Below are 26,632 nucleotides of genomic sequence, written 5' to 3'. Positions count from 1 at the left end.
AAAACCATCATAAATGCATTTATGTTAGATTGCACTTCATACATGCAATAAAATGCTATTTCCTGAGCAAACATGATTCAGTAGTAGGATTTTAAGTAAATAAATCATGCAAGTTTCTAACTTCCCTAATTAAAACTCAAAATGATAGTCCACAAAGTAATTATGATTGCTTTAATCGCATTAATATATATTAACATGGGCAAATATTACAACTACAATCAATTGTCCATGTTGGTATTTTTTAACATGCCCATTCTCACTTGGGTAGAAAATACATTTTGCACATTGTCAATTATTTTGTTGACAATTCTTAGAGAGTCACAAAACTGGCCCCTCCAACTTAAGGCAGTTCATGGGAAATTCTCATACCAAGGGAAGCATATGATTCCCACTTCTTGAGAGTTCTTCAAAACAATCTTTGGAAGTTCTGTAAAGAAATGGTTGCTTGCTAGAGGAAGTTGTAGATCACTCCAATATGATAATGTGAAAGCTCCATGCCATTGGGCTCCTTATATTAGCTAGCATTTATATAACATTCACACACCCTGGGAGAACTGTAGTACAAGATTATGTCATTAGGACAGCTGTTGTAATAGCTTCTAGGGAGTCAGGCAAGAGAAAGTTTTCAGCAAAATCTCATTATAACTAAGCACATAAGGAGAGATTGGACATGATGGGACAGACTTGGGGAGACTCATGATAAAGATAGATAGTGAACAGCTCCACTGTTTTTATGAAGCCTGATTTTTCAGTATGAATTAAAAAATCAAATTTCCTAATTTGTATTGCTATATAACAGAATGTTATTTGTATTGCTATATAGCAGATATTGCTATATAACAGAACGTATTGAATTTTGCAAGCCTAATAGAATTGGCACACAAGGTCAGTAGGAACACATAACTTTTTTAAAAAAATGACTAGGGATGGGCTATTTGAAATCAAAATTAGCTTGCCAAACCACAGATTTACTCTTATAAATCATACTAAATAATTCAAGACCTCATTACAACTCAGAAGTCTCTCATACACGTAGTTCATCCTGTGAATAAGCCATGTATACCACAGCAGTCTTTTTCAGTCAGTCGTAACATAAGAGTCACTACGCTTTCTGTAACTGTTTCATTTTGCACATGCTGTGTTTACTGTTGTCCAGTAGCAACACAGCAATGATAAGTGAGTATGAAATGTTGAACTAAGATTAATCACCAGGACTATTTTCGAAATGTGTTTGATACTTATTATAATAGAACCTGGGGGGAAAAACCCAAAATTGACAAATTAAGGTAAAAGGGGAGCGCTAAGAGTTCATATTTCCATGAAAGCTAAATATAATTCACAAATAAATTATGAAGCATTAGTTACTCTTTTTGCTATTCTCTTAAGACTTCAAAAAAGCAGGAGTTGTCAAGTACGAAGAATTGTAGTGTTTACAGAATGTTTATTGCATACATTAAATTCGTATTATATTTCAGGGGTACTTTACTCAAACTGTAAACCACAAATATGGCATGATCTATCCTTTTGCATATGATTTTACTGAAAATAAAGTCTTCAGGTAAATTCAGCACTATAGAATTCTTTCTCTGAGGCAGATACATTTATTGGATTTTTTTGCTTCTCTTAACTGAACAAATTGGGAGTTGTCAGCTTTTATTTGATAGTGTTGATAGTTGCTCATAAATAAGTGATGGGTTTTGTCCATAGGTGACTAAGGAGATCTGACAAAATGAACAGTGGCTTTGCTTTAATTACCCATTTAGCATTTTCCTTACTTCTAAGAACAACCACTTTCTAGGTGAAAATTCCCTCACAGTGAATATTGGTAAAACTCTTTTTTTCATGTTCTCAAATACCAACTCATTTCCTCTGCTCATATTTTTAATGTCACATATACTTTCAAGGTTGAGAAACAAATTAGATGAAATGCTGAATGTGTGACTGAATGCCTTTTCTAAATTTAAATTTAAAAAAAAACAGTTCTGTTCCTTGGAAAAATAATAGCTATAAAGGGATTGGCGTTTTTTTATGCAAGGATCACAGCTACATGTTCATACATAGCTAACTACATTTTCTAACTGCACGTGTAACTTTGAAAATGGTACCCTAAAGTCCAGCTGTTCAAATATTATTGCATTACAGAGGTGGGTTGCTACTGGTTTGCACTGGTTTGGGTGAACCGGTAGTGGCAATTGGGACTGAGTCCCTGAACTGGTAGGGATGGCAGGCTGGCCACGCCCCCGAATCGGTTCCCCAGTCACCCATGCCATAATCAGCATGTGTTTTGTCATTTTATAATGTTCTGCACATGCACAGAACAATTTAAAGGCAACTGTGCATGCGCAAGCAATGCACAGCATGAAGGGAATCAGCAGTAACACCAGCAATCCACCCCTGCTGCATTAATATGTCCCCTTTTACTGGTGAGTTCATGAGATTGCTCCAGTGATGGTTTTCAAAAATTTTTAGAACCTCTTCTGTAGGTGTGGCCTGCTTCGTGGGAGTGGCTTGCTGGCCACGTGACTGGGTGGGAGTGGCTTGCCGGCCATGTGACTGGGTGGGCATGGCCAACTTGTAAAATGTGATGAAACTCACTTAACGCTCTTGCTTAGCAACCAAAATGTTGGCTCAAAAACTCTGAAGCACGCAAGTCTTAAAGTTGTCAAGTTACAAGACCCTTGCACCCTTAACCCTTTAGAAAAAAAACCCAGGGGTGTTCAAACTTGACAACTTTAAGACTTGTGGACTTCAACTCCCAGAATTCCTCCTCTCGCTCTTCATCTTGATGATATGAGGACAGGCAGGGGGGGAGAGCTGGAACTGTTTCTAAATGGCACTGTAGATTTGTGGAACCTCTTCTATAGAAGAGGTTAGAACTGGCAGGAACCCACCCCTGGTTTGCTCATACAGGGACAAGACCTACCTAAAACTGCTTAGCTTCAACAAGGATGCTTGCACCATTATGTGTATTCCAACATATGAAAAAACTTGCTAAAGATTGGTGCACATCCCTAATTTATCATTGGGACACAGTGGCTCAATGGCTAAGATGCTGAGCTTGTTGATCAGAAGGTTAGCTGTTTGGCGGTTCGAATCCCTAATGCCGCATAATGGAGTGAGGTCTCGTTACTTGTCCCAGCTTCTGCCAACCTAGCAGTTCGAAAGCACATTAAAAATGCAAGTAGAAAAAAAGGGATAACTTTGGTGGGAAGGTAACAACGTTCCATGTGCCTTCAGCATTTAGTCATGCCAGCCACATGACTATGGACACATCTTCAGACAGTGCTGTCTCTTCGGCTTTGAAATGAAGATGAGCACCGCCCCCTAGAGTTGGGAGTGACTAGCTCATATGTGTGAGGGGAACCTATACCTTTACTTAAAGTAATTACTTTGTTGCTTGTGAAATACTTGCATAAACCAGAACATGTAATGGCTAACTAGAACTAAAGTGTATCATATAAATAGTACGGTAGAGCTATTCTGAGGAAATAAAAAGGCAAAGAAATCTGATATCTCTACTTATATGTTGCTCAGACCTTACCACAGTGGTGGGTTGCAGGCGGTATGCCCCCCCTACGGGCGTACTTGAGCCTGCCTGGATCACTGGGTACTGTTCCGGTATGGTGCTCCAGAGGGCCTACCTGCCCGGGCTCCTTACCTGTCTTTAAACTCTTTAGTGCTTACGCACATGCACATGGCATGTACTGTGCCTGTGCAATGCTCCTCTGAGCAGCTGGAGAGTTGTGGAAGCTCACGGAGGTATCGCTGTACGGTAAGACGCATGCATGTTCATGTGGAGGACGCCCGGTCCCTGTTGCAACCATATCGGTTGCAACAGAGTCCGGAACCCACCACTGCCTTACCAGTTATATTTAAAAATGTACATTCATGCATAGTCAAATACATATACATTACATGATGATTCCCTTCAACTGTAAAGCAGTTTATACCCTTTGTATATGTAAACATAGTATTATGCAACGAAGCATATTTCAAAGTGTCAGGCTGGGGCACATTTTTTTAAAAAATCTACAGTTCAATTTGTTTTTAAGTTTTAGAGACACAGACCATAGAACCATAGAATCATAGGCCTGGAAGAAACCTTGGAGATCTTCTAGTCCAGTGTTTCTCAAACTTGGCGACTTTAAGTCCTGTGGACTTCAACTCCCAGAATCCCCCAGCCAGCATAGCTGGCTGGGGAATTCTGGGAGTTGAAGTCCACAGGACTTAAAGTCGCCAAGTTTGAGAAACACTGTTCTAGTCCATGGCAGAAGACCTTATATCTTCCCAGACAAATGGTTGCCCCATCTTTTCTTGAAAACCTTCAGCGATGATGCACTCACAACTCTGGGAAGAAAGCTTTCCATTCATCAATTGTTCTCAATGTCAGGAAGTTTCTCTTAGTTCCATGTTGAATCTGTCTTTAACCACCCACTGCTTCTCGTCCTACCCTCAGGAACTTTGGAGAATAAGTCGAGCCCCACCTCTCTGTGACATCACCCCATATATTGAAAGACAGCTATCATGTCACTTCTAATTCTTCTCTTCATTAGGTTAGACATACCTAGTTTCCTTAACAGTTCCTCATATGATTTATCCTGCTGACCCCTTATCTTCTTAATTGTTGTTCCCTGTACTTTCTCTAGGGTCTCAGCATCTTTTAGAGATGTAGATATTACATATTCCCTTGTGTATGGGGTATTGCATGACTTCAGTGTTTCCCACCACTATCCAAAGGGCAGCATTTATTTTTACTGTGCTCAATGCGTATTATGTATTATTTTTCAGTTATAATAATCATCAGAGGCAGTACATAATCAATTTCATCCTTATTGTGAATCAGCAGATATATATAGCCAGATCTTATTCTATAGATTCAAGCCCTTGAATTTAGGGCTAATTGCATGAATACAAACAATGCACCTGGACAGTTCCTAAACTAATGTGCTGTACAGGATAACACAGAACATTAGTTTTAGGAACTGTCCAGTGGCACTGTATGTAATCATACAATTAACCCTAATTTCAATTCTTGTTAGACGGTTTGAACCTATAGAATAAAAATAATATATTACCCTGTGTGATGGGTAACCTATGGCATGCACGGTGTTGTCATCTGCTATTCTGGTTTCTGGCATGCCATCTGGTCTTTGCTTGTGCCAGAACACTGGAAACTCAAAGACCAGCTGGCCAGTATGCACGCTGGCCACCTGGTCTTTGCGTTTCTGGTGCTCCAGCACTTGCAAAGACTAGCTGGCCAGTGCGCATGCATGTACCAGAAACTAGAAGACCAGTTGGCTGGCACACACATGTGCACTGGCCAGCTGGGCTTCAGGTTTCCAGTGCAGATGCATGTTCCAGTTTGGGCACTCAGTGCCAAAAAGGTTTGTCATCGCTGCCATATAATATAAGTGCAGTAGTTTGTTCACAAGTTCAATTCCTGGTTTTGATGCCATAGTATGAAGATCTTGACTGTCTGGTGAAATACATAGAACCTCTCTGCTGAAAAATTATCCCTCTGCATGTGATTCAGGAAGGACAATGTTCTTATGGATATGGAGGGAAAATATGCACATTTCTGTTGCTCTGCTTTTTAAAAAGACTTGAAAAAGGGTTACTGAATTTGGTAATAATTCTGTGATTTACACCTATGATAAACATAACACTATTTTTCAAGTTTTTGAAAGTGAAATAATTTGAACCAATTTTCAAACACTGGACTGGAGGATGTTGCGTAGCAATAAAAATAACCAAAACAATTTGCTTCTTTAAAGAAAATAAGCAATAAAATACATCAGGTACTGGGTGTGATTTTAGATTCTATTTTAATGATGGATATTCTTGGTGAAAGATTCCTGTTTGGAAACTGGAGCTGTCTTCATAAAAGTACACTAATAGTTATGGAGTGAGAAAAAAGCAAGTGACATGGTAAATTGTCTCCATATTTTTATTTTCACTTATTATAATTGAATATTCTCAATCCCAGGGGCCTGGTAGTGTATAGACTGTTTAGACAAATTACTATATAGAAAGGAAAGAACCATGGAGAATGTTTTGTAGTTTTCTCTTCTCCTATTAAGTTAATAACAACTGAAATTTTCCAACCTCAAGAAAGTCTGAGGTGATCTTAAAGCAAAAGCAAAATATGTCATGGTCTTCGTGGCTAACGTTCCCAAAATTATATCATGAAAATGTAAAAGATCTGCAAATAGAAGTAATAAAAGTCCAGTACAGTGAAATGGAAGTAAACACAAAGAAGGCCAAGCTCAACAGTTCTACAACAAGTACAACCACCACCCTTAAAATTGAGAGTGAATATATCAAAATGTGTCTTTCTGTTGTTAGTTGCAAAGTCATGTCTGACCCATCGTGATCCCATGGACAATGTTCCTCCAGGCATTCCTGTCCTCTACCATCCCTCTGAGTCCATTTAAGCTGATGCCAACTACTTTGGTGACTCCATCCAGCCATCTCATTCTCTGTCGTCCTGTTCTTCTTTTGTCCTCAATCTTTCCCAGCATTAGGCTCTTTCCAGTGAGTCCTTCCTTCTCATTAGGTGGCCAAGGTATTTGAGTTTCATCTTCACGACCTGGCTTCCAAAGAGCAGTCAGGGTTGATTTTCTCTAGGACTGACCAGTTTGATCGCCTTGCAGTCCAAGGGACTTGCATGAATCTTCTCTAGCATCATAGTTCAAAGGCCTCAATTCTTTGGTGCTCAGCCTTTCTTATGGTCCAACTTTCAAAGCTATACATTGCAACTGGGAAAACCATAGCTTTGACTATACACACTTTTGTTGGCAGTGTGAGTATACACACTTTTGCTTTTTAGTATGTTGTCTAGATTTGCCATAGCTTTTCTCCCCAAGAGCAAGTGTCTTTTAAAATGGTGTCTAGATTCTGCCTTTGAGCATCATCAACAGGAACATCATCAACAACCATCAACAAGAAAGGAACAAGCAGTCAAAAAATATGCTGCTGACTAGCACTTGGTAAAACAACCATGAAAGCCTTGGAAAGCACCTCAAATTCTGTGATAGGTCTATATCTAAAAAGATCAAAATTGTGCAAAGTATTCCCTATGGCACTCTATAGAAGCAAAAGTTGGACTTTAAAGGAGCAAAATGGGAAGAATACTGTCATCTTGAATGTCAATTTTAGAAAAGGTTTCTGTGGACACTATGGGCTAATGATTAGGCTCAAATTCTCCTACTTTGGATACATTATACAAAGACCTCTGGAGAAGGTTCTAATGATGGGAATGATGGATGGAATGAGAAGAAGACAACATGGAGTAAGATGGGTGAAGTCAGTTATTGTGGTGATGGTACCATATTGCAAGATCTGAAAGACCTAGTTAGGGACAGACTATCATAGAAAAAATCTATGTGATAGCTAAGATTCAACAACAACTTGATGATAAATAATCAACACTCACAAACTTTTGATGAAACAAAGGAACCAGACAAGGAAAAGCAACACTAACTGTATCATCTAAAATCTTTAGATGACAGTGTTTCATCACATAATACAGGTTCTATCATTTCAGACAGTATCATCATATTTTCACAGGAGGGAAGAGGAAAATTCAAGGAAGAGAAACTACATTTTCCTATGTTGAAGGCTGAAAGGAAGCTTTTTTTAAAAAAAAATAGCCATTTATGGTTACCATTTTTTTTTCTTCTAATGCAAAAGAAATATGTCAATATTTTAGGAATTTTGAAGCCAAAAAAATTCTGGGTATTCTGCTTAGATTGCGGAACTTGCTAAAAACCACTGGGCCAGAGAGCAGTAAAAACACTCATACAGCAGAAGCTATGCTGGTGAGATCACTTCTGTCACCCTTACTAACCACTCAGGATGTTCTCTGGCAAATGGTCTTTTGTTCTGTTTGCTTTCAGTGTATGTAGGCACACATCAAAACAATACTGGTTACAGTCATCATCATTTTTTATTTCCTAAGAAAGTCTACATATGTCCAGATAACTTCTTGAAAATGATGCAGCATGTCAGCATCCCACCCCCTTTTTATTAAAATAATTCTTAAGAGAAATAAAATCAAATGAAGCAGAGACTGGCAAATACTGGCAAGTGGTGTCTATGGGCTAAGGTTTCCATATCTGAGCTGCAAATGACCAGGTGACTATTATGTATTATTTATTTTATTTAAAAATATAAATATAACTATGGGGTATCAACAGACTTGTAAAACTCCAGGTAACCAAAATAAAAGCAAAGAGTCTATTTTAGCTCTTTCCTTCTTCCATGTCTCCTTTTATCACTGAGAATCTTCTACCTATTATATATAATGTATATTCCAATTGACCCCAGGGGACAATATACAGTTCTAAAACATATTCATTATGCATAGAAAAGTATAAGCAAAATAATATCTATGAAAACTTATTTTTTCCACAGTGTTCTTCAAAAGTATTTTAAGAACCTATTTGGGTGTACCTGTGCGAGAGAGAATAGTTTAACAAACACATGGTGGCAATTCGCAAATATATATATAATTTATTATTAATGTACATGCTAAATTAATCTGAGGAAGAAGGATGGTTTAGAATTATGAAATGTAAATAAAAATCTATGAAAACTTATTTTTTCCACAGTGTTCTTCAAAAGTATTTTAAGAACCTATTTGGGTGTACCTGTGCGAGAGAGAATAGTTTAACAAACACGTGGTGGCAATTCGCAAAAATATATATAATTTATTATTAATGTACATGCTAAATTAATCTGAGGAAGAAGGATGGTTTAGAATTATGAAATGTAAATAAAAAGGTGTACGGTAGCTGTGAGATGCTAACCATCCTGTTGTTATAGCTGCAAGTATGTTAGAAAAAATTGTATATATAAAATATATGTTACAGAATAAGAATAAACTTAAGTTTCCAAAGCCAGAAACTTGGAAATGTTACCCATTGTGCTAAAAATAGAAACAACTGCAGGTTTATGAAGTTGTTATACTAATTACTCTATTCTTTCTGCATACAGTTTATATCTGGAAATGTAATTACCTAAGGGAACATATGTTTCAGCACACTCTAAAATGATCATTCTAAGATCCTAAAAGTGAATTTTATAAACCACTATTTCCTTGTGCTTTACTTAAAACTATATCAGATTTCAGCCTATTTATTGAACATAATTTTATTCTGTCCTTACCTGAAAGAACAATTCACCTCTTTTTATCTTCTCAAAAACTCTGTGAAATGCATTCAAACGGGAAACAGAGACGTCCCCAAGATAAATGGGTAAAATAATAGATATTTAAAAGGGAACCTTCCAAAATAAGACTGAATAATCTGGAACCTTGAGTAAATCCTGATCTGAACAATTGTGTCTTCCTAGGTCTGCAGATGTAAAGATTCATTCATATTGAGGCCTCCCAACGGGGTGCCTCATACATACATACATACATACATACATACATACATACATACATACATACACACATACATGCATAATCTTCTGATTGCTGCATGCTTTTACATCTAAAGTGTTGCATTAGATGGAACATCCAGTTTGTACAGTGGAATTATCCCTGGTAATTTTATTTTACATTCATTTCTTCCATTTGTAAATTCGTGTGAAATAGTTACAATAGAAAACTGGACATTTAGCGGAATGCAGAATTAAAGAACATGGAAGGAACCTTCAGCTTAAAAGGAAAACAGTCAGTACTGACTTAATATCAGTCACAAAGGTTAAATAACAAAACAGACATGAGGAACATCCACAATTTGGGAAGATGTTAAAGGTACTTCCCCAGAATTACAAGAGAAGGAATCAAAAAGTGTAAGTAAGTAAATAGTTTAAATCAAGAAAAATGTTATTAATCTCCATGACAATTAGAAATTTTGTTATGGGTATCCTGCTCTATTGAAAGCAGGCAATATATAAGGATACAGCATCTCTTGCTAAATTCAGATTCAGGTCTATTATTCTAAAGTTACCGATATGGCTAATAAAACATCAATATGTATTTGTTGTCTCACATAGCTTTATCCAGCAGTCATTTGACCAATAGCAACAATGGAACTTGAAACTATAGTAACTAAGATTAACTTGTTGGAGAAAATCCAACTCCCAAGTTAATGTCAGATCAAGCATACAATTATTTGCAAAAATTCTTGAGAAAGAGGTCTATGGCAACAAGTCACTGAATTCAATATATCTCTTCAACATTCAAGACAATTTCATGGAATGAAATCTCTGTTTGTTGTGCATGTCCAGCCTTTTTATTTCTACTTTTCTTTGCAGTTCATTAAAAAAAAATCTTGATTGCACAGCTAATTAAATGATTCCCTCTGCACAGGATGTACATTTTGTTTCATCTGGGATGTTCAAAAGAACAGAAGGGAAATTGGCTATTTGACTTCCACACACTTATTTGAATCTCTTGATAACTTCAAAAAGGAATACAAGTTGAAAATATAGCTCCATGTACAATTGTCCCTCTGCCTCCCAAAGCAACTTGGATTAAGCATTAGAGCAACACGGTGCTTTGGATTTGATTGACAAAAAGGGGCTTCCAGATCCACATTCTGTCTGCAGAATTTTAATAAAGCTTTGGGATCCTGAAAAAAGCTGTGGATGCTTTAAAAAGTTACAGAAGATGCAAATATGCATTGAACAGAATCTGAAGCATCAAGCAAGGCAATCTGTATTTATATTTAGTATTTCTATTAATAAACCAAGTTGTAGCCTGGTGCTTCTTTAGTTAACACCAAGGTGAAAAAAATACAAAAGCCAGCTATTTTTGAAAAGATATAGCAACCTTGTCAAATGGACATTGTTTCATAAGCAGTTGCAATAATCAAAACAATATACAGTATAAGAATATTTCTACGTATCCTTTACTAAATCTATTAAGTCCATATTCAATAAGAATCCGGGTAAGACAGACCCTAGATCAGGGGTGTCAAACTCGTGGCCCACCGGCCAGATGTGTCATGCACTGGCCAAGCCCACCCCCATTTTAGTGAAGGGGGGAAAAAGTTGTGATACATCACGTGACAATACGAGTTTGACACCCCCGCCCTAGATCTTCTGAATGTTAGCATCTATCTATAAAAGATCATCTGATTAGTTTCAGGGGTGTTTTCCTGCCAACACCCCGGGCCAACTTTCTCACAAGTGTTGAAAGGATTATCATTTATTTATTTAAACAATTAAACACTTTTTATAGCCATCCATTTCATAGCAATCACTCTGATTATTAACTATTGGTTTACCACAGCATGTCATTGATTTGAGATAATGTTTGGAATATCTATGTACATGCAATACAAGCTTTGTACTACAGCCCCTTTCAACATCTTTGATGAACATATAATGTCTAATTCCTGCTGTGTACCTGTACATACGTACATACCGTACACAGATGCATACACACAAAAGCCTAGTCCATTTTCTGTAGGATGAAAATGTACTTAGTTCCCTAGATCATCACATCTAGAAAAAGATAGTTAAGCTGCAATCAAAAATAAAGCAGTGGGGGGGGGAGAGGAACAAACCATGAATTAGCTGAAATTATTTGCTTACACTATTGAAGTATGTCAGTGAAACAGGAGAATTTTGAACTTCTACTAAAGAAAATGTAGTCATGCTTCATTACAAAGACTGAGGTCTAAATAAACAACAGGAGGATTCTTTTTTATTATGTTTTTGTATGATTTAGAAGCCTCTTTGATAAGATGATCAACTGCAGCAGATTGCAACCAGGTCAATAGTATATTAATGTTTTCCAATCTAGCATGCAAGAGGCAAACTGACTTTCATAGACCACCTGAGGTCCCTTTGCCCAAGAGTCACTCATTGATATGACAAAGGAATGTATGAGTCATTGCATCTCAACTAAAGTGAGAACCCTACTGACTGCATGACACATGAAGAGTTCCAAGGCTCGATATGGTTGAATGCAGGGAAGCTATTTTGCCCAGGTGAGGAGCTCCTGTCAGAGAGGTTGCTCCTATTTCTAATGTACTATTTAAAAAATAACTTTTCTGATGCACTTTTCTGGAAAACAGAGACAAGAGACACCCAATGATCGCTGAGATGATCCAGAACTATTTTATGTATAATGCTAATTGGGAGAAAACCATACGTATCTTGTTTAAGCTTTGGAAAGTAAAATGTCCCATTTCCTAAAAGTGCATAAATCCTGCTGTTCTTGGGGGGGGGGGGGGATACTGAGTTATTAGTTCAATAGCTATGTCTGTGGCTATAGATCACCACATTTTTAAAAAACTTGACTTTTTTTTAAAAAAAAAATCTAACTATAATTATATATTAAAAATTAAAGCTAGGAAATAGACCCTTAAAAAAATAGATATACAAATCCGCAGTCATTTACTGCTTTATGTTGTACTTGATTTAAAAATTATAGACCAGATATGTCAAAGAGTTCCCTTGGCTTGCAGAATCACAAATTAAGGAACTTTTAAGCAGTGATCAATTATTAGGAATCTGTTTATGATTCAGAGTGACATTTTAGTTTACCCATAATGGAAACCATTATTCCAAAGAGGCCCCAGAAATGAAGATTCAAGTCAAATATTATTTCTGATTGTTTAGCTACAACTGTATAGATAATCTTTATTGTCATAAAGGGCACTCTGGCACACATTAAAAATGACATTCTGTTGCTTGCTCTCAAAAGTGTACACATACATAACACGCATATACTATAGATAGGCTGCATGTATTTGATCTGCTTGGAAATATTCAGTTAACATATCCCACTACTCTAAATATTGTAATATGCTTGTTTTTTTAACATTAAGTAATGTAATCTGCCCCACTTCCTGCAGAAATATGATTTCCCCCATTTAAGGTTGCAGGATATTGGAGTCTTAGATATGTATATGAAATAAGCAAGAAACACTTCTCTCTCTCTTGCATCTCTTGTAATCAAATTGTTGTATAGACATTATTGTTGTAAACCATATTATAAAAGAACAAAGAACAAGGACAAGGAGAACAGGCTAGATCAAGGGCAGGGGAATCATACAACTTGCATCCTGAAATATCACTATAGCAACATTTAAACCATGCATAGAAAATGATGCACATTTCTATACTTGCTTCCTTGGATACCAGATATAAATGACCACTTTCTGGCTTGGTTTGTGGTGTTCGTACGTGTTCTTAAAGCAAAATATGTTATTTTCTTTACCTATAATAATATTCTTCGTCTTTGACATATTCAATGTAAGTAGTGTCTTATATACTATATTTCCACTTCATAGTTATCCACAAAACAGTTAAAGCCAACACACGGACATCATTGCAAGATAGTTGAACAAACAGCTTAGAAATGTTCCAATAAGAAATGGAACCTTTCTGTTCTAATGAAGAATTGCAATTCTTATGCAATCCCAAATATGAAACTCTATTAGTTAATTGATTGAAAAAGTGTTTTGCAAATCTTTGACTCATCAAGAAAAGCCAATAGTTACATATTATTGCATTTCTTTTGAAAGACTGTTTATATCATAACGCATGACTTCCCTCAGTCTCATGCCAAATGAAATAAATCCTGATTAAACAGAAGCTGTCCACATGAAAGCATCTTTTGCTATAAATCATGGTTTGCACAAACTTTGCAGTATAAAAATTCCTATGGCTAGAAAATAAGCATTACTATCAAGTAATGTTTCCATTATTACTTTAATACCTTTATTTATTATTCTTTGTTTTAGTTGTTTTATAGGGTTTTTAAAAATGATTTTGAATAATTTAACAATAATAGTTTTAGATTTATTGTTTTAGTTTTACTGAACACCATCCAGAGTCACTTGTTTATGAGATGGGCAGTGACAGGAATTAGATAAATAAATAAATCTGTTATTTTATGGAAGAAGATACTCAATATCCCTGTGACAAAAAAGTATTCGCTCTAAAATTACCATACAAAATTTTCTACTAGTTAATAGATTCACTAATTGTACAAAACTTTCAATAGCTAAGAGAACATGATAAGACACATGAATCCTTCCTACCCACACTTGGTTAAGAGAGAGGTTATTGAGAACTTTTTCATAACTTTTTGCAACTCATTTCATATTTTTAAATAGGAAGAATGGATGCCCTCATGAAAATCATTTTTGCTTTACATCAATAAAACATCCTAATAAGCTACATTCATAGCAGCATATTGTATCATGTACACATTTCATTTTACTACTGTCATTTCTCACAGCATTAAAGTAGGAGGCCAGTCTTTGCTTCCTCTGAATTTATCAATGTAATCATATTTTCTTCCAATAGCATAAAGTATCAAAACATAGATATTTAAATAATATTAACTAACAAAATAGAAAACAAAGATATGGGGGCGGAGAGAGAAGAGGAATAGAAACTTTGCAAGGCATCGTCTCTGTTGTTCTAACATGATTCTTGTAAAGGCTTCATTCAACCCTGTAGGGATTCGTATATATTAGCATTATGAAACTGTTTTCTCTGCAAGGAAGTATTTTGAATCATGAACCATCCCGACTATTGAGAATTATTTTCTTTTTTAGATTACCTAATTTGCAGTCCTCTTAAAGCCAAACCTGCTAAATAAAACAAACCTTTAGCAGCCCATGGTTCTTTCACTAGCAATTCATGCATTTTATACCCAAAATTGTTCTCTATTCAGAAACTCCTTGGCTGTCACTTCCTAGCTGTCTGATGGTAATTACAGAATTGCTTACCCTTTTATCCTGGAAAAAAAAATTGGAAGGCATCTTGGCTAATTATCAGATGCTGATGAATGTTGCACTTATATTCTGACACAAGCAATGAAAACAGTTAACCAGATGAAATGCCTATCCCACACCACAATGGAAACAACATCACACATTCAAAATAGGACATAAAATCAGAAACAAAGATTCTTGAGGATATTTTCAATGCTGCTGGTATTACCTATAAACAGCACCGCTGTGCACGTCTGAATGACAAAATCTCACCTATCACAACAGATGCTGAATTCCAATCTGAAGCATTTCCACATGTTGTTTAGTTCTCATGCCAAGCAAGTTTAGCATTTCTGAAAGTCCACATCCACCATCACCATTCCACACACCAGTGAGATTGACTTTTATTTCATCAAGATTTCCCCCCTCCCCCTGGATTCAAAGGACATGTAGCTTTGCAATATAACTGGATCGGGATCAAACAATGGTGGCACTATTTTCCTGCCAAATAGCAAGGTGGCTTTGCCAATGAATTCTGATTTATCAGATCATAGTAGAGTGATTCAGTGGCAAGAGGATTGCTTTATTTATTCCCCCCCTTTAAAAACACACTGCTTTTTCCTTCTCCATCTTATTTCAGGACTTGACTACCACAAGCACAATATCCATGTTCTTATTGCTGTTGATGCAAGTCTAGTCCCTAACTGGGACAAAATGTATGCAGGGAATGGAGTCAGTAGGGGACAAACAAGATTTGTTTAAACAGATCGCCAAAATAAGGGCATGTGTTCAGAAAAAAACTATAATTATCAATTTGTTTTCACTGATTTACTTAAGAGTTATGAAATAAAGAAAGGGATTTTTTTACTAGATACTTTGCTATGACAGCTTTGCAGGATTAGGAATCTTGGCATGCGTGTTTCTGAGAACATGGTTCAAAGTTTACTATATTTTATGTATCTAACACTTAAGAGGCATGACACAACACCATATAGCATAACTTTTATAAACAGTTTCATTAAGCTATGAGGAGGGGAAATCATTAAACCAATTCTCAGAAATATTGATGGTGTTAGTTTGACAGGTTATCAAATGTGTTCAGAAGTCATGTCTAAATAACATAATGGGGAAACACTGATAAAATGCTCATACTCTTGTAAGATTACAACTGGAAAAAATCTTGGAGAGAGGATAATTAGAAAAACATTTCCAGTTGTTACCGGAGAAGGTATTGCTTTAACAGAAAAGCAGATCATCCCAGTTTGATGAAGTATATTGGTATATGTGTAGACATTTTGATTATCAGCCCATGGATGCAAGATCAGGAAAGCCACATGTGAGAAGGAAACATACATTTAAATGGTAAATAGCCATGCTCAAAAGAAGTTAATCTAATGGAAAGTGATTACTTGCCACAATAGCCTTTAAATAGCTTGTCCTCTTCTGTATTCTCTGCTGTATCTACACACTACATTTTTTGCAACTATGAAATGCTCTCATTTTGGAACATAAATTTTGTAATTAATAAAACAAAATGACCAACAATCAACTTTCATAATGGAAAGTAAAAACTTTTCAAACTCATTTTTTCAACTTATGAAATGGCTACAATTACAGGGTAGTTTTGTCCAACCACCGCATGATTTGAACCTGGTCTGTTGTGCAAACTCAACCCCTCTTGTTAGTTGATGGCTGTGTTCCATGGATCCATGGATTAATTGGATATATGATGCTCCAAGCTACCATGGATAAGTAGGTTATACAAAGAGACCCACATATGTCCCTCCCAGTTACATAGGAGTACAGAACATAATGTGCAATCCTATTTCCTTAGTGAACATGCATAGTATCAATGTCACCCTTTCATTTTAAACCACTCCATCCAGTGTAACACAGAAAGCTAAATATCAAAACAATAAGATATACCCACAAAATTCAAGAGAGTGTCATTTATGAGGACCCACGCGGTCACAGACATGCTCTGGGGAAACGGATAGGATTTACCATCAACTCATAGTGGAATGAATGCTCTAGGAGACATTTGAGGAAAGCTCTCCCTCACATGTCTTCTTTGGATACAGATTGCCAAGCACATCACTTGTGCCACCATCTCAGAACCATCTTTCCCCAGTTTCCCTGATAATCATGCTTCATTATTACACCACTTCTTCAGATGGTGACATTGCTATCATTTCCATTTCATCCCCTACTTGACTCTCCTCGCACCAAATTCTTTTGGCTGACCTTCCAAACCAGACCTAGTGTCTTCCAGATATACTGGACTTCAACTCCTATTACTTCCTACCCTGAGCCAACAGAGATGGCCATACATCCCGTAGACGATGGGAACTGTCATCCACCTTATTTTGGGTTTGGAGAAGACTGTTATGCAATGGTGATGAATTTGGCAGCCTTGGGCCACTTGGTAACTCAAGCATTACATTGCCAGATACTGCAGGAGAACGACAGGCATTTACTAGAGAATGAATGGAAAGCTAGAGAACCAAGGTATCTGCAAGGGTTACCCAAAGGTTGATTCTCTTCCCCACCCTACCCCTATCCAAGTACCTACCACCCCACAGTCCAGGTCATGTACCATTTTCAGTTCCCCTTTGGTCTCTCCTAGCCTTCAAATACATAAATCACCCCTCAACTCCATCACATTTTATATATATATATATATATAAGGATAAGCATAAAGACCCAAGGAAAAAAATAATAATGTGACACTCACTGTATTTGAAAATCACCCCGGAGCAAAAGAAGGATATCCAGAATGAAATTCCGAAGAAGAAAAGAGGGGAGGAGGGTATTTGAAAAGAAAAAAAATTAAAACAAAAAAACAAAACCAGGCACCACCACCACCAAGGGCAAAACTACATCATCTCGGCAACAGATCCAATTTGATGGGAGGAAAAAAGGATAGGAAATTAAATATCCATCTGCAATTTTCCATCTAGTTCGGTCCAAAAGAGCTCCAAGCCTGCTGGGTTTTTCCCCCCTTTTCCAGCTTCCTTTACATGATACTTCTCTTTCCTGGCTTTCTCGCTCCCTCCCCGGCCGTCACTCTTAGGACGTGGCTGTTTTCAAATGTCCCTGCCGGGATCAACTTCTTTCTTCACCGGGGCACAAACGGACGGGACAGGCTTCAGGGGGGAAAAAATGAGGAAGGGGAAACCCAAGCCAAAAACAACCAGTTCGACCAAAAGAGTCTTTCTTCGTTGGGAAACTTTTCATTCCTGCCCGGATCTTGTGGTGAGGTCTGGCATCCTTAGCCTCTCCAATACTTAACTCCTTTGAATCCCCGAAGGAAAGATTTTGCCGACCGTTTCCCCCTCCTTCTCCCTCAGCCTCCGCAACGACCCCACGGTCCGTCCGTTTAAGGCGATTTCTCTTCTTTGGGGTCTGTCTGCTAAGATCCAGCGGGAGTCAGGGAAGACCCTTGGCGTCCTTTTTTCTTTGCCGCCCGTTCGATTCTCCGATCCATGTGCTTCCACCACAGATCGGGGGTTCCCATGATCTCGGCGCTCCGATTACCTCTTCTCACCAGCCTGGCGCGCAGCCTCTTACATTATTTCTCCCCAGCCAACTTTAGGGTTTCTCTCGCCACCCTCCCTCCCTCTCCACCGATTCAAGGATCTGATTAGATTTCCAATCACAACCCAGTGCGCAATCGGATTTTTTATTTCAGCCAGGAGCCAGCAAGCCCAACTCTCCGCGTATACTATACCCCTTCGCCTTCCTTCCAACTCCTCTGCGTTTTTCACAGCTTTATATCAAATGGAAAGAGACGCTGAGGCGAACAGTGGCGGCGGCGGGCGAGGGCTTCGAAAAAGGGAGGGGGGAGAGAGCGAATGAGGGTGGGGGGAGAGAAGGAGGAGATCCAGCGAGCGAGCGAACAAGGTTCCCACCGGCTGTCAAAAACCAATCCGTCATTTTTCAAAACACCTGAAGTGGGCGGCTTTCACCCGTCTCTTCCCGCGCTCCCCTCGCTGCATTTTCCTCCTTTCTTCCTCATCCAGATCACCCCCGGCGTTCAAAAGTCCCCTGTCGGAACCCGCCGATCTCCCCGGGGAGGCGCGATTCGTCCTGCTCGCGGTGAATTTTGCCAGCCGGGGATTTCCCTTCCTCTTCATTTCGTCTTCCTCTCCATTTTTGCTTGCCAGCCTGCTGGAGGGCCGCGAGGAGAGGGAGAGAAAAAAAAGGGGGGGGGGATGTGTTCTTTGGAATACTCAAAAGAAGCAAAAGTGGGAGGTGGCGAGGCAGCCGGTGAGGGCAGGCACTGTATTTTTCTCCGTCTTTCCCCTCCCCTCAGCTGCTCCAAATCCGCTTAGCGACCCCTCCGAATCTACAAGTTAAGACAACGTCCCCCGCCGGCTCCCCTCTTCCTCCTCCCCAGGTCAGCCCCTTTCCCTCCTCAGGGGCTCATTCCGAGGCAAGTCGGCCGCCGCGGGGCTTCTTTGCCACCGCCAGCCTTCGCTCCACAAACGCTCAGCCCTCCGCGCAGCTGCAGCCGCTTTTCTTCGCGGCCGTCAGCTCCGGTTTGAACTCCTCCGCCCGCTGGGGTGAGGAGAGAGGACAAGTAAATAAAGAATCCGCTTCCCACCCAGCAGCTGCCGCGGAGGGGAACGCTGGCTTTCTCCCGCTTCCTTTCGGCAGTCGCACCTCGAGATGCACCAGCTGCCCCGGGGGGATCTTTTTACCTACAACAACACACTTTCCGATGGTCTTTCCCTTTCCCCGCCAGGTTCACACATTCATACATACACACGGCGAGTCTTTCTCAACACCCCCCCTCTTCTTCTCCCCCCCCCCCGCTTGTGATCAGTAAAATACAATTACCCAATTACCTCCCATCATCTTAGCACTGATTGGTCAATTGCATTAACACTTGCTGTTAAGAGAAAGGAACTTCTGCGGTGGGATCCTGCTGCCACCCAGCGGACAGTTAGGAAACGCGATGGCCAGGTGCACCTCAGGAAACATCCCAGCAACGGCGGCGTAATCGCAATTGAAGGGCTCATCTTGAGGAAAGGAATGTCAAGAAGTCATTTTCTTAATAAAACCGACCCACAGAGCCCACTGGTTTATGCTTTGCTAGAGAAAAATCCGTCAGGGAAAAAGAAAATTATGCAAGGCAAGTCGGGACACCTTTGTTCCCATACATTTCTCCCTATGTTCATAGCCTTCCTTGAAAAATGTTCCTTTTCTTTCAGGGCAATTTGTTATAAAAGCAATCACGCAAGGCTCATGGCCGCAGCAATATCTGGTATTTTGTTCCTATCACTGGAGCCAGTATCTGGCAAAGTGATGCTTTGGTAAGGCCATACTTGGAATACTGCATTCAGTTCTGGTCGCCACAATGTAAAAAAGATGTGGAGACTCTAGAAAGAGTGCAGAGAAGAGCAACAAAGATGATTAGGGGACTGAAGAACGGTTGCAGGAACTGGGTATGTCTAGCTTAAGAGAAAGAAGGACTAGGGGAGACATGATAGCAGTGTTCCAATATCTCAGGGGTTGTCACAAAGAAGAGGGAGTCAAACTGTTCTCCAAGGCACCTGAGGGTAGAACAAGAAGCAATGGGTGGAAACTAATCAAGGAGAGAAGCAACTTAGAACTGAGGAGAAACTTCCTGACAATTAGAACAATTAATCAGTGGAACAGCTTGCCTCTAGAAGTTGTGAATGCCCCAACACTGGAAGTCTTTAAGAAGATGTTGGATAGCTATTTGTCTGAGACGGTATAGGGTTTCCTGCCTAGGCAGGGGTTTGGACTAGAAGACCTCCAAGGTCCCTTCCAACTCTACTATTGTATTGTATAAAGTGCAGACGGCAGGGCAGTCTCTCCTTAAGAGTCTCAATACCAGGGGTGGGTTCCTGACAGTTCTAACTTCTTCTATAGAAGAGGTTTCACAAATTTACTGTGCCGTTTAGAACCGGTTCCAGCTCCCTCCCCCCTCCCGTCCGCACCACGCTTGCCCTACCTGCCGCTCACTGATTGGCTGGCTCACCAATCACCCCACCCGCCTCTAAGAGTCCTATCTAAACCTTAAAGTCTTAAAGCTATCAAGTTTGAACATCCCTGGTTTTTTTTCTAAAGGGTTAGGGGTGCAAAGGTGTTGTAACTTGACATCTTTAAGACTTGCATGCTTCAAATGCCAGAGCTTCTGAGCCAACATTTTGGTTGCTAAGCAAGACGTTGTTAAGTGAGTTTCAACACATTTTACAAGTTGGCCACGCCCACCCTGTCACATGACTGCCAAGCCACTTCCACTCAGTCACATGGCTGGCAAGCCACTCCCACCCGGTCACATGGCTAGCAAGCCACTCCCACAAAGCAGGCCACACCTACAGAACAGGTTCTAAACAATTTTGAAACCCACCACTGCTCAGTACAGTCTATAAATATGAAAGGCCATGCATGCAGTTTATGGCGCTGATTAAGTCTGTGGAGTTAAATCCAACATAAGGGGAAGGAGAGGATTTGCTCTGAGATGAAGCTTAAAGAAGAGAAAGCTTTTAAGATAAGAAATGATCGCATGCAATATAGTTCGTGCAAGGTTTACAAGGGCAGGAGGTTTCAGAACTATATAATTCTGAACTTATGACTTAATGTGGAATAGGATTGTGAATGTTTTGAAAATATCTTCAATAAATAAATCACCCAAGGCAATTACCTACCTGTCTACATTCATTAAAATCAGTAACTTTTTTCAGGTTTCTTCTGGCCTCTACTTTAAAAGTTGCATTGACTTACAGATGCTGAAAGCATCTTTTAATACATAGCTGTATTTCTGCGCAGTACTCATAGAAAGTGTGCATTATCCTAATATAAGATTTGCAGAAAAAGTTGAAGATGGGATCAAAGCCTGATGAGCTTTCTTCAATACAACAGCAGGAACTGAAGGATGTTCCAGTTGATTCCTGTCGACCAAAGCCTTCAGAATCAAACATTTTGGTTGCAAGTGACATGTGCTACCTACTTTCTTTTCAAAATGAATAAACCATTGCCTCTGCTCCTTACTATTTTTCCTTATCTTATTATCTCCATAAATGATGATAAAGATCATGTCATCTATTCATTGTTGACTCTTACCAATTACAAAGATAGACTTTCTCCAGGGTCATCAGTTCTCAACCTGGTACTCCAGATCTTCAAATGAAGTACTCATCAGTGCTGTAATTGAGTCTACTCAACTTAATGCTCATTTTTTCTAACTATCACAACATTATGGGTCTCTCTAGAGAGCTGTGTCTTTACATAATGTGTCCAAAATATTTTAATTTGAGCCTGATAATTTTGCTTTGAGTGAGAACTCTGATTTACAGACTCCTTACATCCTGGACATAAATTGTTTCAACTCCTACTCTCAAAACTACACTATAGAGCACTGCACACCAGAACAACTAGACACAAGAACAGTTTTTCCTGGACACTCTGCTAAACAAATAATTCCCTCAACACTGTCAAACTATTTACTAAATCTGCATTACTATTACTAGTAATCTTCTCATCATTCCTATCACCCATCTCCTCCCACTTATGACTGTATGACTATAATTGTTGCTTGTATCCTTACGATTTATATTGATTGTTTCCTAGTATGATTTGATTGCTTATTTGTACCCTATGACTATCATTAAGTATTGTACTATGATTTGTGATGAATGTATCTTTTCTTTTATGTACACTGAGAGAATATGCACCAAAGACAAATTCCTTGAATGTCCAATCACACTTGGACAATAAAGAATTATTTCTTCTTTCTTTCTTTCTTTCTTTCTTTCTTTCTTTCTTTCTTTCTTTCTTTCTTTCTGTCTGTCTGTCTGTCTGTCTGTCTGTCTGTCTGTCTGTCTGTCTGTCTGTCTGTCTATCTATCTATCTATCTATCTATCTATCTATCTATCTATCTATCTATCTATCTAGTTCTACAATCCATTTGTTTAGTCTATTGACTACCCATGGTTTTCTCCAATATCAATGTTCAAAAGCTCAGTACTATTTCTACTCAATACTCTTGTGCTTTCTGAAATTCCATTTTTCACTTCCATAAAATATTGAAGGGAAAACCATTGGCTACCCAGTTCTTCAGCTTAGATATATCAAAAAGGATCTAAGTATCCTTTCCAAAACCTTCATTACTACTTTACCAAAGGCTAGTATCTCTTGACTGCTGATTCCTTCACAGTCAACAGTCAATTCTAATAGGCAGAAGCTATCTGCCAAGTCAATATCTTCACTGTCAGTTCTAGTATCGGTTGCTGTACCTTTTATTAGTTTGGCCTTCTTTATATTAATCCTAGTTCCATATTTATAGTGTTCCTTGACTTTCATTATTAGAGCTTGCAGATCATTCACATTTTTAGCTATCATCCCAAATGCAGGGCTTCCTAGGAGCCATATTAAACAGTGATGAAAAATGAAGGAGGGAGCAGAGAAGGATAGAACTACTGCTGCCACTGCTGGTGCTACTATCTCCTTTTCCACTGCCACTCCAAAAACCTCAGTCCCGTGTACTCGAAATGAAGCCTTCAGAAGCTCCAGTGACTTTTCCAGTGCCTGTTCCCAATGACTCTTTTCATCTTCTTCCTCTCCCATCCCTTCCTGCTTACCGGAAAAAAATGAAGGGAGTGGGAATAGCGATACTAATAGCACTTAGACTTATATACCGCTTCATAGTGCACATAGTGCTTTTACAGCCCTCTCTAAGCACATAGTGCTTTTACAGCCCTCTCTAAGCAATTTATAGTGTTAGCATATTGCCCCCAACAATCTGGTCCTCATTTTACCCACCTTGGAAGGATGGAAGGCTGAGTCAACCTTGAGCTGGTGAGATTTGAACTGCCGAACTGCAGCTAGCAGTCAGCAGAAATAGCTTGCAGTACTGCACTCTAATCACTGTGCCACCTCGGCTCTAGCATCTGGGGTACACCAGATGCTATTCTGGGGTGCTGGTATTCTTTACCCCAGAATAACAGCACCCCAGAATAGTATCTGGGGTACAAATATACACATGAACACTAGAGCAGAGATCCTCAACCCCCAGTCAATGGCCAACACAGGGCTGTGGCATGCCAGAAACTGGGCAATGCAAACAAGCCCCATCTGCAGGATGTATGCAGCATGCAAAGGCAAGCCCTCTCTGCTCCATGAAAAAAACTTCCTCCATAGAAGCAATTCCTGGTACCCAAAACTTTGGGGGTCACTGCATTAGAAGATAGCAGAACACCAAAACCTTTCTTTGCTCCCATCTAGTACAGGTGTGAGTACTCTTTTGAGGTGATGGTTGTTTCAAGGGGCTTGGCTTAGGGCTCATTTTATGCAGCGAATCTTATCGTTATCAGAACATACATAGATAGTTATCTTATGCGTATCTTTTTCATATAAAATCTTAATAAAATTAATATGATCTCAAGTGTTTTAATATTGTAGTCTCAGTTATTGTAGTTACTTCTTGTAGCAATATTATGCATTCCTTGAGGTTTTTTTTTAATCTTTATCTGGGGGGAAAAAGCAGAGAGGTAGTTGCTCTCTTTAAGGTCATCTATAGGGGTTGGTCAAAAAAGATAAAATTCATCTCCCTTTGCTAGACAGCCCTCCTATTTTATATGACCTGATCCAAAGCTCTGATGGCCCCTTAAAATTTCCAAAGTTGTGACCAATCTCATACTATTTTATATATCCAGTTAAGATTTTTTAACATACAGGTGGTCCTTGACTTCGACCACAATTGAACCCTGAATTTATGTTGCTAAGTGAGAAATTCGATAAGTGAGTTTTTTGTCCCATGTTACGGTTTTTATTGCCACATTTGTAAAGCAAACCAGGTGCAGTTTTTAAATGAGTAACATGATTGTTAAGTGAATCTGACTCTCCCGTTGACTTTGCCGGTCAGAAGGTCACAAAAGATGGTCACATGACCCCAGGGCACTGCAACCATCATAGATACGAATCAATTGTCAAGAATCTGAATGTAAATCATATGACCATGGGGATGGTGCAACGGTCATAAGTGTGAAAGATGGTCATAAGTCACTTTTTTTCCAGTGCTGTTGCAACTTCATTAAGTGAACCCTTGTAAGTCGAGGACTATCTTTTTAATGAGATAATTCTTACATCTTCTAAGAGAGGCTTGTTTCAACTTCACATGAGCAGAATAAGGAAAGAATCCAATAACATTCCATGTAGTCATAACATCAGAGAGCTATCGGCCCTGTGCTGGAACATACATTAAATAATGTTCTGTGATTGGCTAACCAATCCCTATTTTGATGCTTCCAGTTAAGGGGAGACTACTATCTGGATGATCAGTTCTATTCTCAACCCAATTTTGTTGTTGGAAAAAAAATATTAATATTCAGTCATAAAGTCCACCTTTAACTAAATCCATTATTCCACAACCTGTACATTAGAGTAAAAAAAATGCCTTTCTTCCATGTTACATCCCTTCTAGTTTTGAAGAACACTATCATATTCTTGCCTCTCCCTGCCATCTTTTCAGAATAAATATTCCCCTTTCCTTCAAGCTTTTTTTTTCACATTACTTGGTTTCTTAGGCTTTTTAAGGCTTTCATTGTCCTTGATGACATTCTCTATACCTTTTCAACTTTGCCTGAATACTCCTTAAAGTAGAGTGTTCAGAAACAGATGATATACTTGAGGCGCAGCATTGAATAAAGTGAGAATTTTGAATCTGTACTTCTTTTGACACACTCTTAACATTGCATCTGCCTTTTCTGGAGTCACTTCACACTAATGAAATCATATTACATTGGTGAAGTACTATTTCAAATATTTTTTTTTCACAAGTATTAGTGTCGTGTTCAATTTCCCAGCTCAGTGCCTATTATTTTTAGGTTACAGAATGAAGAACATTGTATTTGTATCTATTATATTTCATTATGGTTTTTTTTTCCCCCAGCCTTTCTTTTACTACCAAGGCTGCTTTGTGCTTTCTTTCTATTTCCTAAGGTGTTGCTGTTTCCAAACAATTCTCTAGAATCTGTATTAAATATGTATTCTTTCCACTTGTCTACTGCTAATCAGAATGCCAAGACACTTGGGTAAACCTTTGCTATAGACAAGACCTATTATTTGCAGTCTTCACAATGCAATAGGCAGTGATGGCTAACCTTTTTGGTGCCAAGTGCTGAAAGCACACATGCTTGGAGCGCACACTCATAATGCAATGCGTGTGTGACTCTCCCATGCACCATGCCCCCCATGCATGTGCACGTGACCCCCCCTGTGTACACACACATCTCCCGCATGCACGGGTAACCTCCCTGCATGTGCCAAGCCCCCCCATGTGTTCACGCACATCTCCCACATGCGCCATGCCCCCACACATGCATGGCAGAGACCCGAAAACTAGCTGGTTGGCAGTAGTTGCGCACACATGCATGGAGGAACTGAGCTGGGGTGACGGCTTGCATCCCTGCAGAGAGGGCTCCGTGTGCTACCTGTGGCATGCATGCCATAGGTTCGCCATCACTGGGATAGGGGTTATTACCAGAAGTTATCCAACAGAGAACAAGAATATAAAGCAGATCAAGCAAGACCTTTCTTGATAAATTCATGTTGTGAAAACATGTTTCCATGGTGCTACTTTGTGGCTTTATGTTTTAGAATCTTCCTATATATCGATGTTTGTCTGGTAAGTCTATATTCTCAGCTTCTTTTCTCTTGTCTTGAAGATTGGCACTTGATGTTTCACTCATTCTCCAGGAACTTTCAAGATAGAGCATAATCAAGTTCCTTTAATACCCTAGAATGAAATACATCGGGCCTTGTCAAATGCCTGGGTCTCTATTGGCATCAAATCTCAATTTGTTTCTTCATTTTCCTCTTCATTGCCGAAGGGAATACATATCCTCTTCTCAGAGAAAAGTGAGGCAGTTAGATTGTCCCATTTTTTTTTTCCCTTTGCTATCTGTTGTTTT

General features: G+C 39.0%; 1 protein-coding gene across 7 annotated transcripts in view; it reads right to left on the bottom strand.

Moving 5' to 3' along the window:
• The window catches only part of LRRC4C (leucine rich repeat containing 4C), an 862,092-nt gene that overhangs the window by 150,095 nt on the left and 685,365 nt on the right, over nucleotides 1–26,632 (bottom strand). For 2 of the 7 annotated variants that reach the window (XM_081938169.1, XM_081938172.1), the window contains exon 1: nucleotides 17,425–18,254. The exons of 4 other annotated variants lie outside the window; for them this stretch is intronic. The gene's annotated coding sequence lies outside the window, so the exon portion shown is untranslated. Of the gene's footprint in view, nucleotides 1–17,424; nucleotides 18,255–19,393; nucleotides 19,411–26,632 lie in introns of those variants that run through there. One more of the 7 variants, XM_081938170.1, reaches the window with a different exon arrangement.

Source organism: Natrix helvetica, assembly GCF_964273705.1.
Source record: "Natrix helvetica genome assembly, chromosome: 1".
NCBI classification, from domain to species: Eukaryota; Metazoa; Chordata; class Lepidosauria; order Squamata; family Natricidae; genus Natrix; species Natrix helvetica.
The sequence above is the reverse complement of the archived record's forward strand: the minus strand, read 5'-3'. Positions and strand labels throughout refer to the sequence as shown.